This window comes from Orcinus orca, chromosome 2 (assembly GCF_937001465.1).
Source record: "Orcinus orca chromosome 2, mOrcOrc1.1, whole genome shotgun sequence".
Taxonomy (NCBI): Eukaryota; Metazoa; Chordata; class Mammalia; order Artiodactyla; family Delphinidae; genus Orcinus; species Orcinus orca.
Window position 1 is genome coordinate 179,869,696 of NC_064560.1, and position 14,332 is coordinate 179,884,027.

Genomic DNA, 14,332 nt, shown 5'->3' on the forward strand with positions numbered 1-14,332 from the left:
ATGCTAATCCATGATGCTAAATTTAGAATTAAAATGCATTGAATCCAAATGTAAATAGTTGGGAGAAAATTTTTAAATAGTGTTATATTCCTTCTTTAATAATAATCCCATAATGGCCATTTTATGGAAAAGTAAATTTTTTCCTCATGTTATATACATTACTGTCAACAAATATCCCCGAATTACACAGGAAATCACTGTCATTGCCCGATGTATACAAAAGGAAATTTCAAAAAACTTTTTTCTTAAAAGGAATGATTTTGACCTTTTTTGACACCTGTATTAATGCTACATGACTAACAAAACCGTGAGAATTGCTTAGACTAAATCAGAATGAACACACGTCAAAATGCTTAAGAGAGAGGAATGTAGTCTTCACCTGTATGGATCTCTACCAATAAAAGGTAAAATATAAAAAATGGAATAACCAAAATGTACACTTTCTGAGTAGAATTAACTTAGGCTTGGAGAGTAATAATAGTGGCATCGACAAAACGTATTTTTGATGCCACCATTTTATCTTTGAATTTTTGTTACATATTTATATGTCAGGAATGTTTATTGGGACATCACCTCTGAGGAGAGAACTGAATTGAGATAAACGCTAGAAACTGTCCTGATTTATATAAAGAAACTCCATTGCCTATAATTCATGGAGTAATTGATTTTGTTATAATGACATTTGGTTCACTTTCTTTTAAAACTTCCCACACTAATTTTTTTTCTTCAGTTAATGTTCAGGTTTATCCATGCTTACCAATTTCTTTGTTCTCCATTCCCTCTTTCACCCCCATTCTGGTTCCCATAATCTTTTCTCCTGAAATTCATTATTTATCAATACTAATTCTTTCAGCCTGGGCCTTATAAATAATTTACACTTTCCAGTGTTATCTAAAATTATTTTTATTTTCATCCTCACTCAAATAGTAGTTTTAACTTGGTATAGGCTTCTAGGTTGAATTAGTCCACTTTAGCACTCTGAGTATACTAACTAGGTCATCGCTCTTGCTTTTGATGAGTAATCTATCTTAGTGGGTAAGTAGCTGGTCTCTAAGTTCAGCCTGGGTCCAGGTGTGGCTCCACCATTCACTTGCTGTGTGACTTGGGGGGAAAATACACAATCTTTCTGTGGCTTAGTTTCCCTATCTGTAAAATGGGGGGAAATCTAAAGCATACTGCATTGGGTTATTGAAAGATTCATGCATGACCAGTGTCTGTAACATAAAAAGCAATTTGGTGTCTTTTTTTATTTATCTTGCTCAGGACTAGATGTAAATGTAGATTCTACAGCTGTGCTTGAGTTCTCATGGGATTCTTTCTGTTTCACCAGAGCCCTGGGCATATGCATGCTTCCTTGAAAGGCACTACAGTGCAGAGACTAAAAGCACTGATTCTAATTTAGAGACTACCTGGGTTTCAATCTTCATGTGACGCTTGTACTACCACTGAACTTCTGGCATATTGTTAAAAAAAAAAAAACATTCTCTGTGACTCAGTTTTCCTGTCTGAAGTCCCTCTTCAGTGAAGGGGGATTAGAAAACTCCACCAAAAAAATGACAATAAAAGCTAACACCTATAACACATGACATGTGCCCTGCACTGTTCTAAATATTTTACTATATTAACTCATTTAATCTTCATAACAACCTTACAAGGTAGGTATTATTATTAATTTCATTTTACAGAAAGGAAAACAGTCATGGAGAGGTTTTTGTTTGCTTGTTTTTACACGACGTCTAAGGTTCAATGGACTTCTTTCCTTTCTTTCACACTCAGTTCTGTATACAATTTTTTTTCTTCTTTTGTACCAAAAAGGCTTGGAGGAGTGGTTAGGGCAAGGGACGAGGAGTAGGGATCGCAGCTCACACTAGCACTGTCTGCTGTGTTGCCAGGATCCAAAGCCTGCAACTGAATTTTGAACACTCTCTTCAGTCAAAGCCATTGCTAGAAAAGGCTCTTTTTGCGACACCACAAGTTCTTCTCTAATTCTATTTGAAAATGTGCTTTAATTTTCTAAAATCTTATTGACAACATGTGGCCTTTTCCACAGCACATCACTCCTAGGAGCCAAAAGTTCTTATCTGTAGGATATGAGCAAAGCAGATAAGACGTCACCTCTGAAACCCCAGCCTCTTTCCAAAAATCTCCTCTCTTAATTATTAAACAAAAATAATCTTCCTAGACTCACTAGAATCATTTTATACAATGGAAGAAATAATAGTACAATATATTCATCAAAAATAGTTTGCTTGGAAGTTCAAAGAAATAAGTCAAACTGCAGGCTTTTCTGATAGAACCAATTTTTTCTTTGCCTAGTGTATATAGGAAGAAATAAAAAAAAATATTGGGAAGAAAAACAATGTCGATAAAATTTAACTATCCAGAATTTAGACTAGTGTAATTTAAATATTGGTCATGAAACTTGCTGTGATTTTCTAAACCATTTACCTGGCAGCTGCAAGACTACAGTATATAAGCACTAGCTGTGAAACTAGTCCATGGTTCCCCTAAGTTCTCCCATCTGAAGCCCCTGATGACAAAAGCTCATGGCCACAGAGGTGGGGTGGGAGGGAGTCTCTGTAGGTGAAAAAGGCCCTCCACTGAGGAACATAAACCAGATCAGGGCTCAAACCTGGGACCTGCTGTTTACTCTCTTGTATGTCATTAATGGCCCTCAAGGAACGACCTAAGTGTCAGCCAGACACCTGATTATACCCCAATTCTCCTGTCTTGTAGGTCACCGTTTCTTTAATATTTAAATTAAAAGGTGTAAACTCCCATTCAAACACAGGAGAAAGCAGCATGCTGACTCCCACCCTAAGTAGTCTGGAGACACCCAGGAGTATATGTTTCTCCTGTTGACCTTCTGCTCTGATTTTCTTGATCCACTGTACCTTCAATCCCACTCACATCTTGTCTCCTGCAGTTTTGTCTTCCCTTCACCCTCAACTAGCTCAACTCAAAAGGCATCCCCTCTTCCTTTGATTCCCCAAAGCCACCATGATGATAAGCCTTTTGAATGAATCAGACCATTTTTTGAAGGCTTAAGAGTCAAAGGGATTTGTGGTGATGAGGGTGGGGAATGCCTCCCATCACAGAATCATAACCGCACATGCCTTCAATTTGAACTTTAGACACTGCTGTTCTTAAAAGCCCCTCAAGGGCTTCCCTGGTGGTGCAGGGGTTGAGAGTCCGCCTGCCGATGCAGGGGACACGGGTTCGTGCCCCGGTCCGGGAAGATCCCACATGCCGCGGAGCGGCTGGGCCCGTGAGCCGTGGCCGCTGAGCCTGCGCACGGAGCCTGTGCTCCGCAACGGGAGAGGCCACAACAGTGAGACGCCTGCGTACCGCAGGAAAAAAAAAAAAAAGCCCCTCAACTATCCTCGATTATAGAAACTTCTCCCGGGCTGTTTTCCTCTTTGGGGACGTCCCTCCACGTGATGCAGGACCAGCCCTCTTCACTTCTCTTCCTTCTTCTCCAACCAGCCTTCAAGTTCTCACGATCTCTTGGCATTTGTCACACACAGCAGTTCTTCTCTGTACTCCTTACCTCAAACCTTCTGAAGCCTACTTTTTAACGTCATTAAGGTGCTTCAAAAATAAAGGGCGATCTATTTTTCCCCATTTCCTAGCTCCAACCCCAAACACAGCAGAAGCTGTGACATCGGGCTCTGTAGGATCACATTCCTAGAAGTGGCTCCCTTACTCTTCAGTGTCTTTACAGAGAAGGAACCAGTATAAACACTCATTCTTCCCATTATATGAATTACGCCACCTCCTCCTGTTATCTCCCTTAAGAAGAACAAAAGACAATTCATTTTTTGTTTTAAATAGTAATGTTTCCCTTCCCACTACAGGAAGTAATACCTGTTCTCCAATGGAAATTAGGATGACACATGTGGATAAGCCTATGCAAACTGCCAGGCCTGTATTAAGTATGGAGGCATTGTGGTTGCTCTGATTTTGACTGGTATTATTTCCTCTCCTTTTGGGAATAGTGATCTTTTAAAAAAATAAATCATTTTATCATGCTATCCTCTGCTTTAACTCTCCAATAGACTCTCATTGCACCCAGATATAATCTAGGGCCTACAGGCCCTACTTTCTAGCCCTTTCATACTTCTCTAACCTCATCACCCTTCAATCCCCTTCTTGTTCACGCTGTCACACTCCAGCCATACTGGTCTTCCTTCACTGCTTGCATTCAAGACATACGTATTGAGCATCTACTATGCACCAGGTAATGTTTTAGACACTTGAGGTACATCAGTGAACAAAACAGAAAACACTTCCTCACACAAAATATACTGTAGCTGCTATTTCCTCTTCCTAGTATGTTTACCCCAGAGTTTTGCGAGGTCCGGCTTCCCTTCATCCTTTAAGTCTCAGCTCAAACATTACCTCCTCCAAGAAGACTTCCCCAACCACACTTTCTGGAGTAGTACCCACTCCCCTGGCCACGATGTATTTCATCATCCTTCTTTGATCGCAGCTGTATTTACTATTTTTCAATATTATCTTCTCCAATTATTTATTTATTTAATTTTAAAATTTTACTTATTAATCATCTGTCTTTCCCAGTTAGAATGTAAGCTCCATGAAGGCAGGGACTTAGCCTGTTAGGTTCCTCATTAAATCCTTTGCACATATGACAGTGCCTGTCATGTTGTAAACACTCAATAAACTGGATACACTGAATGAGTGAATAATGGATGAATGAATGAATGAAAGAAATTACATCTGCTTTTGCTTGAAGTCATTTTCCTTGCTCCGTGTGGTCCTTGTTGTCAAGAATGATACAAATAGATGGAGAGATGTACCATGTTCTTGGATTGGAAGAATCAACATTGTGAAAATGATTCTACTACCCAAAGCAATCTACACATTCAATGCAATCCCTATCAAACTACCACTGGCATTTTTCACAGAACTAGAACAAAAATGTTCACAATTTGTATGGAAACACAAAAGACCCCGAATAGCCAAAGCAATCTTGAGAACGAAAAACGGAGCTGAAGGAATCAGGCTGCCTGACTTCAGACTATACTACAAAGCTACAGTAATCAAGACAGTATGGTACTGGCACAAAAACAGAAATATAGATCAATGGAACAGGATAGAAAGCCCAGAGATAAACCCACGCACATATGGTCACCTTATCTTTGATGAAGGAGGCAGGAATGTACAGTGGAGAAAGGACAGCCTCTTCAATAAGTAGTGCTGGGAAAACTGGACCACTACATGTAAAAGTATGAGATTAGGTCACTCCCTAACACCATACACAAAAATAAGCTCAAAATGGATTAAAGACCTAAATGTAAGGCCAGAAACTATCAAACTCTTAGAGGAAAACATAGGCAGAACACTCTATGACATAAATCACGGCAAGATCCTTTCTCACCCACCTCCCAGAAAAATGGAAATAAAAACAAAAATAAACAAATGGGACCTAATGAAACTTCAAAGCTTTTGCACAGCAAAGGAAACCATAAATAAGACCAAAAGACAACCCTCAGAACGGGAGAAAATATTTGCAAATGAAGCAACTGATAAAGGATTAATCTCCAAAATTTATAAGCAGCTCATGCAGCTCAATAACAAAAAAACAAACCACCCAATTCAAAAATGGGCAGAAGATCTAAATAGACATTTCTCCAAAGAAGATATACAGACTGCCAACAAACACATGAAAGAATGCTCAACATCATTAATCATTAGAGAAATGCAAATCAAAACTACAATGAAGGCTTCCCTGGTGGCGCAGTGGTTGAGAGTCCGCCTGCCGATGCAGGAGAGACGGGTTCGTGCCCTGGTCCAGGAGGATCCCACATGCCGCGGAGCGGTTGGGCCCGTGAGCCATGGCCGCTGAGCTTGCGCGTCCAGAGCCTGTGCTCTGTAATGGGAGAGGCCACAACAGTGAGAGGCCTGCGTACTGCAAAAAAAAAAAAAAAACTACAATGAGATATCATCTCACACCAGTCAGAATGGCCATCATCAAAAAATCTAGAAACAATAAATGCTGGAGAGGGTGTGGAGAAAAGGGAACACTCTTGTACTGCTGGTGGTAATGTGAATTGGTACAGCCACTATGGAGAACAGTATGGAGGTTCCTTAAAAAGCTACAAATAGAACTACCATATGACCCAGCAATCCCACTACTGGGCATATACCCTGAGAAAACCAAAATTCAAAAAGAGTCATGTACCAAAATGTTCATTGCAGCTCTATTTACAATAGCCCGGAGATGGAAACAACCTAAGTGCCCATCATCGGATGAATGGATAAAGAAGATGTGGCACATATATACAATGGAATATTACTCAGCCATAAAAAGAAACGAAATTGAGCTATTTGTAATGAGGTGGATAGACCTAGAGTCTGTCATACAGAGTGAAGTAAGTCAGAAAGAAAAAGACAAATACCGTATGCTAACACATATATGGAATTTAACCAAAAAAAGGTCATGAAGAACCTAGGGGTAAGGCAGGAATAAAGACGCAGACCTCCTAGAGAACGGACTTGAGGTTATGGGGAGGGGGAAGGGTGAGCTGTGACAGGGCGAGAGAGAGTCATGGACATATACACACTAACAAATATAGTAAGGTAGATAGCTAGTTGGAAGCAGCCGCATGGCACAGGGATATTGGCTTGGTGCTTTGTGACAGCCTGGAGGGGTGGGATAGGGAGGGTGGGAGGGAGGGAGATGCAAGAGGGAAGAGATATGGGAACATATGTATATGTATAACTGATTCACTTTGTTATAAAGCAGAAACTAACACACCATTGTAAAGCAATTATATCCCAATAAAGATGTTAAAAAAAAAAAAAAAGAAGATATGGTGTAGGTATATATATATATATATATATATATATATATATTTCACTATATATATAGTGAAATATTACTCAGCCATAAAAAGAATGAAATCTTGCATTTGTGACAACATGGATGGACCTAGAGGGTATTATGCTAAGTGAAATAAATCAGGCAGAGAAAGACAAATGTGGCATGATTTCACTTATATGTGGAATCTACAAAAACAAAGCAAATGAACAGACATAACAAAACAGAAACAGAGTTATGGAGAACAAACAGGTGGTTGCCAGAGGGGAGGGGGTGAGGGAGGAAAGAAATAGGTGAGAGGTACAAACTTCCAGTTGTGAAATAAATGAGTCACAGGTATAAAATGTACAGTGTGGAGAATAAAGTCAATAATCATGTAATATCTTTGTATGGTGACAGATCAAAAAAAAAAAAAAAAAAAGAGTCATGTACCAAAATGTTCATTGCAGCTCTATTTACAATAGCCCGGAGATGGAAACAACCTAAGTGTCCATCATCGGATGAATGGATAAAGAAGATGTGGCACATATATACAATGGAATATTACTCAGCCATAAAAAGAAATGAAATTGAGCTATTTGTAATGAGGTGGATGGACCTAGAGTCTGTCATACAGAGTGAAGTAAGTCAGAAAGAGAAAGACAAATACCTTATGCTAAAACATATATATGGAATTTAAGAAAAAAAAATGTCATGAAGAACCTAGGGGTAAGACGGGAATAAAGACACAGACCTACTAGATAATGGACTTGAGGATATGGGGAGCGGGAAGGGTAAGCTGTGACAAACCGAGAGAGTGGCATGGACATATATACACTACCAAACGTAAGGTAGATAGCTAGTGGGAAGCAGCCGCATAGCACAGGGAGATCAGCTCAGCTCGGTGCTTGTGACCGCCTGGAGGGGTGGGATAGGGAGGGTGTGAGGAAGGGAGACACAAGAGGGAAGAGATATGGGAACATATGTATATGTATAACTGATTCACTTTGTTATGAAGCAGAAACTAACACACCATTGTATTGCAATTATACTCCAATAAAGATGTTAAAAAAAAAAAAAACAGTTCATCAGAAACAAAGGCCTCCTCACATTCCTACTCATGAACTTTCTTTCAGTTGCCAAGACCTAGAGGCAAGAAAACACTGTACTGAAGGAGCTTCTAGGGTCTACTACATTCTCTGAACCACACAGCGAAAAGAGAAGACATAGAACCATATTTGCCCTGTCATGTGACAACGGGAGAAGTATACTGTTTCTTGGATATACTCTGTACAGAGACCAATATATGTACAGTATGTACAGTATTTAATATTAATAATACTAGTAGCTAACTGTAGTGGGTGGAATGGTGGCCCCCAGAAAGATATATCCATGTCCCGGAACCCCTAAATATGACTTTATTTGGAAAAGGGGTTTTTGTAGATGTAATTAAGTTAAGGATCTCCAGATGAGATTATCCTGGATTACCCAAGGGAGCCTTAAATCCAGTGACAAGTGTCTTTATAGAGTAAAGCAGAGAGATTAGACACACAGAGGAAAAGCCCATGTGAAGATGAGACAGAGACTGGAATGAGCAGCTCTAAATCAAGAAAAGCCTGGGCTACCAGAAGCTGAAGTGCCAAGGAAGGATTCTCCCCCTAGAGGCTTCAGAGGGAACACAGTCCTGCTGACACGTGACTCTGAACTTCTGACTTCCAGAACTGAGAATAAATTTCTGTTATTTTAAGCCATCCAGTTGGTTGTAAGTTGTTATGGCAGTCCTAGAAATGGAATGCACTGGCCCACATTGTACTTACCCTGTGCCTACACCTGTGCTAGGTGCTTTGCCTTCATTTTCTCCTTTATTCACGGCAAATCCTCCTTACATGGGAGGTATTGTTCTTCCCCCTAAACAATGCCTTGCGCAAAGGTTTTAAATGCCTTGCCCCAAAGTCCCCTGAGGAAAGGTGGAGCCTTAACTCAAATTCAGATCTACCTAACTCTGAAGCCCAGGCTCTTTCCACCATACCTCTATTTCTGTATTTAATAAAGTGTTTGTTTTCAAATTATTAAAGAATAGGGTCTGATCCTGATGCCATTTCTAGAATATTTGACACCCAGAGCACTTCATTTTTTAACACCTCCTCCTCTCATATATGACACAATTATTTTCAGTAATAGTCATGAAATGAAATGAGAGTATTTCATTTACAGACTAAAATTTGCATTAACCAAACAAAAGGATTGCACTTCAGAGTTTATACTGTTTTATATTTAAGCAGAATAAAATTCCCAGTGGTCACAACGAAGGACATAATTAAATACCTAAATTTTGTTTCTTCCCTTACAATTATTGTGCTCCAACTGTTCCTTCCTAATCTACTGTTTAAAGACAGAATTATACACTACCACAAGAGTTGGACGCATGAGCTTAGCCTTAAATGAGTGTGAAGAATTCTGAACCCAGGGGAATTTATTCTTGAAACCAACGAATATGACTGTACCCCAAGTGTCGGGGTCTGACTGTATAACTGGCAGTTGTTCAAATTAACTTCCACACTGATTATAATGTTTGTTAAAAAATATGTATACTTTTAAAAATTGTGGTTAAAAACATAATATAAAATTTAACCATCTTAATTAACCATTTTTAAGCATACAGTTCAGTAGTGTTAAGTATATTCACATTGTTGTGCAACTAATCTCCAGAACTTTTTCATCTTGCAAAAATGAAACTTTCTACCCATTAAATAACTCCTCATTTGCCCCTCCCCAAAGCCTCTGGCAACCACCATTCTACTTTATGTTATTATGAATCACACTACTTTAGATACTTCCTATCAGTGGAATCATATGGTATTTGTATTTTTGTAATTGTCTTATTTCACTCATGTGAAATGTAGAAAAATGGCTTTTAAAAGATATGTAATGCAAATGAAGCTAACAAATATTTTATTATTAAAACTCAACACTAACTGCTGTATTTAGGCCAATTAGAACTTACACTAAAAAATTATTTCTTGCAGGGAGTGGTAATAATAAAAGCATGCCGAATTTAATCAGCTTTATTATTACGTCTAAATTCTCTGCAAACAGTTCGCCCCCTTCTTGCCTGTTCCTGGGACAGACTGCCCCCTGCCTTAGGGATACCATTGCTGCAAAATGTGCCTAGGAGGGCCACGTGGGACAGCCTTCCCCGGAGGCAGGCCAGGCCGGGCAGCAAGAGTTGCTGCCCACGCTCACGTACTTAAATTAAAAACTGAAAGTGGGGCTTTTCAGTGACCACAGGGCATCAGCCTCTGGGTTTCTATATTCCTGCTGCGCCCTACAATGAAACCTTCAAAAGCTGTAGGAACCACTTTGATTGCATTAGGGAGCTTACTTGGGAATAAACCTCCAGAAGAGAAGTGGTATGAGCTCAGTGTAGACAACCCTCCCTTCAGGTAAACAAAAATTTTTTTCCTGAAAGCACGTTCTTTTCCTTTAACTCATTTAACCTAATCCTATTAGTAGAGGGGGAAAAGTCATAACTAACCACTTTGCTGATCCTCAAGTGAGCACAGAACCACTCTCCAGAGTGGCTCTGTCACTGTGGCCCCAGGTGGTGTATTTATTTCTCTCCCTGTCTTTTCAGTGTCTTTTTAGAGTGGTGAATGCAAATGGTGAAGAGTCAACGAGTGTTCCCAGAATGCCTCCTCTGAACAAAAACAGGAGACCAGGCTGCTGTAAGGCTGCAGCCTCTTGTCCACGGGTTTAGCTAAGGTGAAAACCATTTGTTCCTGCAAACTGAGGAGATGGAGAGACCTAACTCATCCTTGAGCTACAATCTTGGCCTCACTCTGCAACAAGCCTAAGCTTCACTATCATCATTTCACTGTGTGATCTTAGTCAAATTACTTGACCCCCATAAAAATAACCACCCTCAGGGCTACTGTGAGAATTAAAAGAGCAGCCAAAGCTTGTGGCACTCAAGAAAGATTCACTCCTAGTCTCTTTCCTTCATCGAAACCTCTATTCCCAAACTTTTCTTTCTGCTCCACTAAGAGCTGTGTCTATAAAACCTTTCAGTGCGCTTCTCCTGTCATCTTTGATGCCCCTCTTATTTGGGAACAAGAACTCCCCACATAAGGACCCTTGACTGTGGGAGGTAAAACCCTAGGGGGAGGCTCCAGAATATATAGGACATGTCAAAAAGAGGGTTTAATAAAGAACATGAAAATAACATTAAGTACACATCACACACAAACTCCTTATAACGTAGAACATATCAACTAAAAAGTGCCATCTCAGGATAGGGCACAGGGTCCTGATGTATGTTCATACCAAGAAAAGAGAGGAAGTGTTAGAGTGGGGGGCCTGGTGCAGGCAGACTTGTGCTAGAACAGGTTTAGGGAGATGTCGATGACTATGGAACCTCTGTGCTCCTTGTTTCCTACAAATGGGCCTCCAGTGGCCTCATCCAGGCAAGCCCCAGCCTCCAGAGAGCAGTGGTGCTAGCGATGAGGCATCTTGACCTGACTCTGCCGACCCTCCTGACCACTCACTCTACCAAGACTGTATTGGGTTGGAGTTTGGGTCTAGCTATCACGGTGCATGTAGTAAGTATTCAATAAATAATGACAAAGCTATAAATAAGGAGCTAAAATTTAACTGAAACTCTTTTATGCTCAAGTATAATCAGCCAGCCAACCACAACTGTAACTGTTAAACAGTAAATAATGTTAACAATAATAATGTAAATACATTGCTGTTTTGTGTATCCAGTGAAGGTTATAGGATATTGAATGCCTAATGGGAGGAAGGGGTTAATATAAGGCAGAAGACTCCCTGCAAGGGAAGGAAGGTGATTCTTAAGACATGCCTCTGTTTCCAGTTTTGCTGAATCAAACCTTGTTACCCCAGCTTACCGAGAGACAAATGTGGAAGTGTTTGAACACTGGGATAGATGTATAACTGAATAGGAACCTTGCTGCTGAACCATGCAAAGGACACTGCTTTGCATGATTAAGAAAGCTTTTCATGCTAACTCATAGTTCAGTTTGGCTCATTCCCAAGTGAACTGAGCTACACTGTCAGGGCTCTTGGTTGTGAATAATAAAAACAAAATCTGATTAATTTAAGCAGAAAAAGAATTGATTAGAAGAATAGAGTAGTTTGCAGAATCAACAGGAAGGCTGAAAAACCAGGCTCAGTGAGCAATCAAGCAAAGGAGGCAAAGCCACAGCCCTGCCCCAGCAAAAGTGTGCTTAGGAGGCTGCCACAGATACCCTTGCCCCAGACAGTCACTGTCACACCACTGGACCTAAACATATATAGGACCTCTGCCTGGTCCTGAAAATTTCTTTCAAGCCCTCAAGATTCAAAGTCCTCTGATTTTAAAACTTACTACAAAGCTACAGTGATTAAAACAATGTGGCACTAATATAAAAGCAAACACATAGACTAAAGGAATTGAGAACCTAGAAATAAACCCTCAAAAATATAGCCAAATAATTTTGACTAGGGTGCCAACACCATTCAATGGGGAAAGGACAGTCTTTTCACAAGTGGTGCTGAGAAAACTTGATATCCACGTGTAAAAGAACGAAATTGGATCTGTATCTAACACCAAATGCAAAAATTAACTCAAAATGAATTAAATACCTAAATCTAAGGCCTAAAACTATATAGAAGAAAACATATGGCAAAAGTTTCACAACACTGGATTTGGAAATGATTTCTTGGATATGACACCAAAGGCACAGGCAACAAAATTTTAAAAATAGATAAACTGGACTTCATGAAAATTAAAAAATTTTGTGTATCAAAAAACAATATCAACAGAGTAAAAAGTCAATGCACAGAATAGGAGAAAATATTTGCAAATCACATATCTGATAAGAGATTAATATCTAGAATATATATAGAACTCCTAAAACTCAACAACAGAAAACAAAAACCACCCATCTCAGAAATGGGCAAAGGACTTGAATAGACATTTCTCCAAAGGAGATATACAGATGGCCAATAAGCACATGAAGTTCAACATCACTAATCACTGGGGAAATATGAAATCAAAACTATGAGATACTACTTCACACCCATGAGGATAACTACTATGAAACTAACCTGGGTGGAATTCTTCATTTTCCTGTCTGTACTTGCTCTGCCCAGCTTTTCCAAGCTACCCTACGGCATCCATAGTGTGGAAGATCTGTCAACACTGCAGAAAAGTCAGTGTGCCTTTTTCAAAATGAAGAAGACAGATCCTTGACTTTCTTCATAATAACCAGCACAGCACTTTTATTTACTCACTCGTTCATTTAACAAATATGTACTTTTAATGTCTGGCACAGAGTTCAGTCCTGGAAATATGGTTGACATATTCACAGCCCTAATGGAATGTATAGTCCAGTGACCCAATCTTCAGCCCCTAAGGAATGCCATAGAATACTCTTCTCTTGAGGCTTTTAATAAATGCCCGCATTCTCATCAATTTGATGGCCTCCAAAGTCTATGCCTAAGAAAACAAAAATGGCCCAGATAACCCCTCAAGTTACCCTTATCCTATGGGATGTGTAAAATTTTCAGATTTTGAGCTTTTTCATATTTTAGAGCTCTCATAAAGAGATGATTATTGAGGAATGGAAATTATGCCTTTAAACCAACTCCCTTAAAACAACAAAACAGCCAGCTGTACCCTGTTTCTCTAATTACAATCAGGAGTATTTCACACAAGGAGGTACAAGACTAAGCCCACAGAGACACTCTGGTGGTCCCCAGGTATTCCCTCCCACCCCATAGTCTGCCTTCTTGAAGAATACAATTGACTTTTTCTTTTTTAACATCTTTATTGGAGTATAATTGCTTTACAATGGTGTGTTAGTTTCTGCTGTATAACAAAGTGAATCAGCTATATGTATATGTATATCCACATATCCCCTCCTTCTTGCGTCTCCCTTCCACCCTCCCTATCTCACCCCTCTAGGTGGTCACAAAGCACCCAGCTGATCTCCCTGTGCTATGCAGCTGCTTCCCACTAGCCATCTATTTTACATTCGGTAGTGTATATATGTCAATGCTACTCTCTCACTTTGTCCCAGCTTACCCTTCCCCCTCCCCATGTCCTCAAGTCCATTCTCTAGGTCTGCATCTTTATTCCTCTCCTGCCCCTAGGTTCATTAGAACCATTTTTTTTTTTTTAGATTCCATATATATGTGTTAGCATACGGTATTTGTTTTTCTCTTTCTGACTTACTTCACTCTGTAGATGGACCTAGAGTCTGTCATACAATTGCCTTTTATTTTGGAAAGGCAACAAGGTTTACAGCAGCTTCTCACAGATAAGTCCCGGAGAAAAACAGAATGGTCTAGGAGGGTAACTACTTGACCTCAAATTGAATGGGATATTTTCACAAATAATTTTGCATCTGTTCTTAAAACCAACATGTGACAGGCTGTCACATGGGACCACAGATTCACTGCCAAAAACACAAGCAGTTAGTACAAATATGTAAAGTAGGCCAGGTG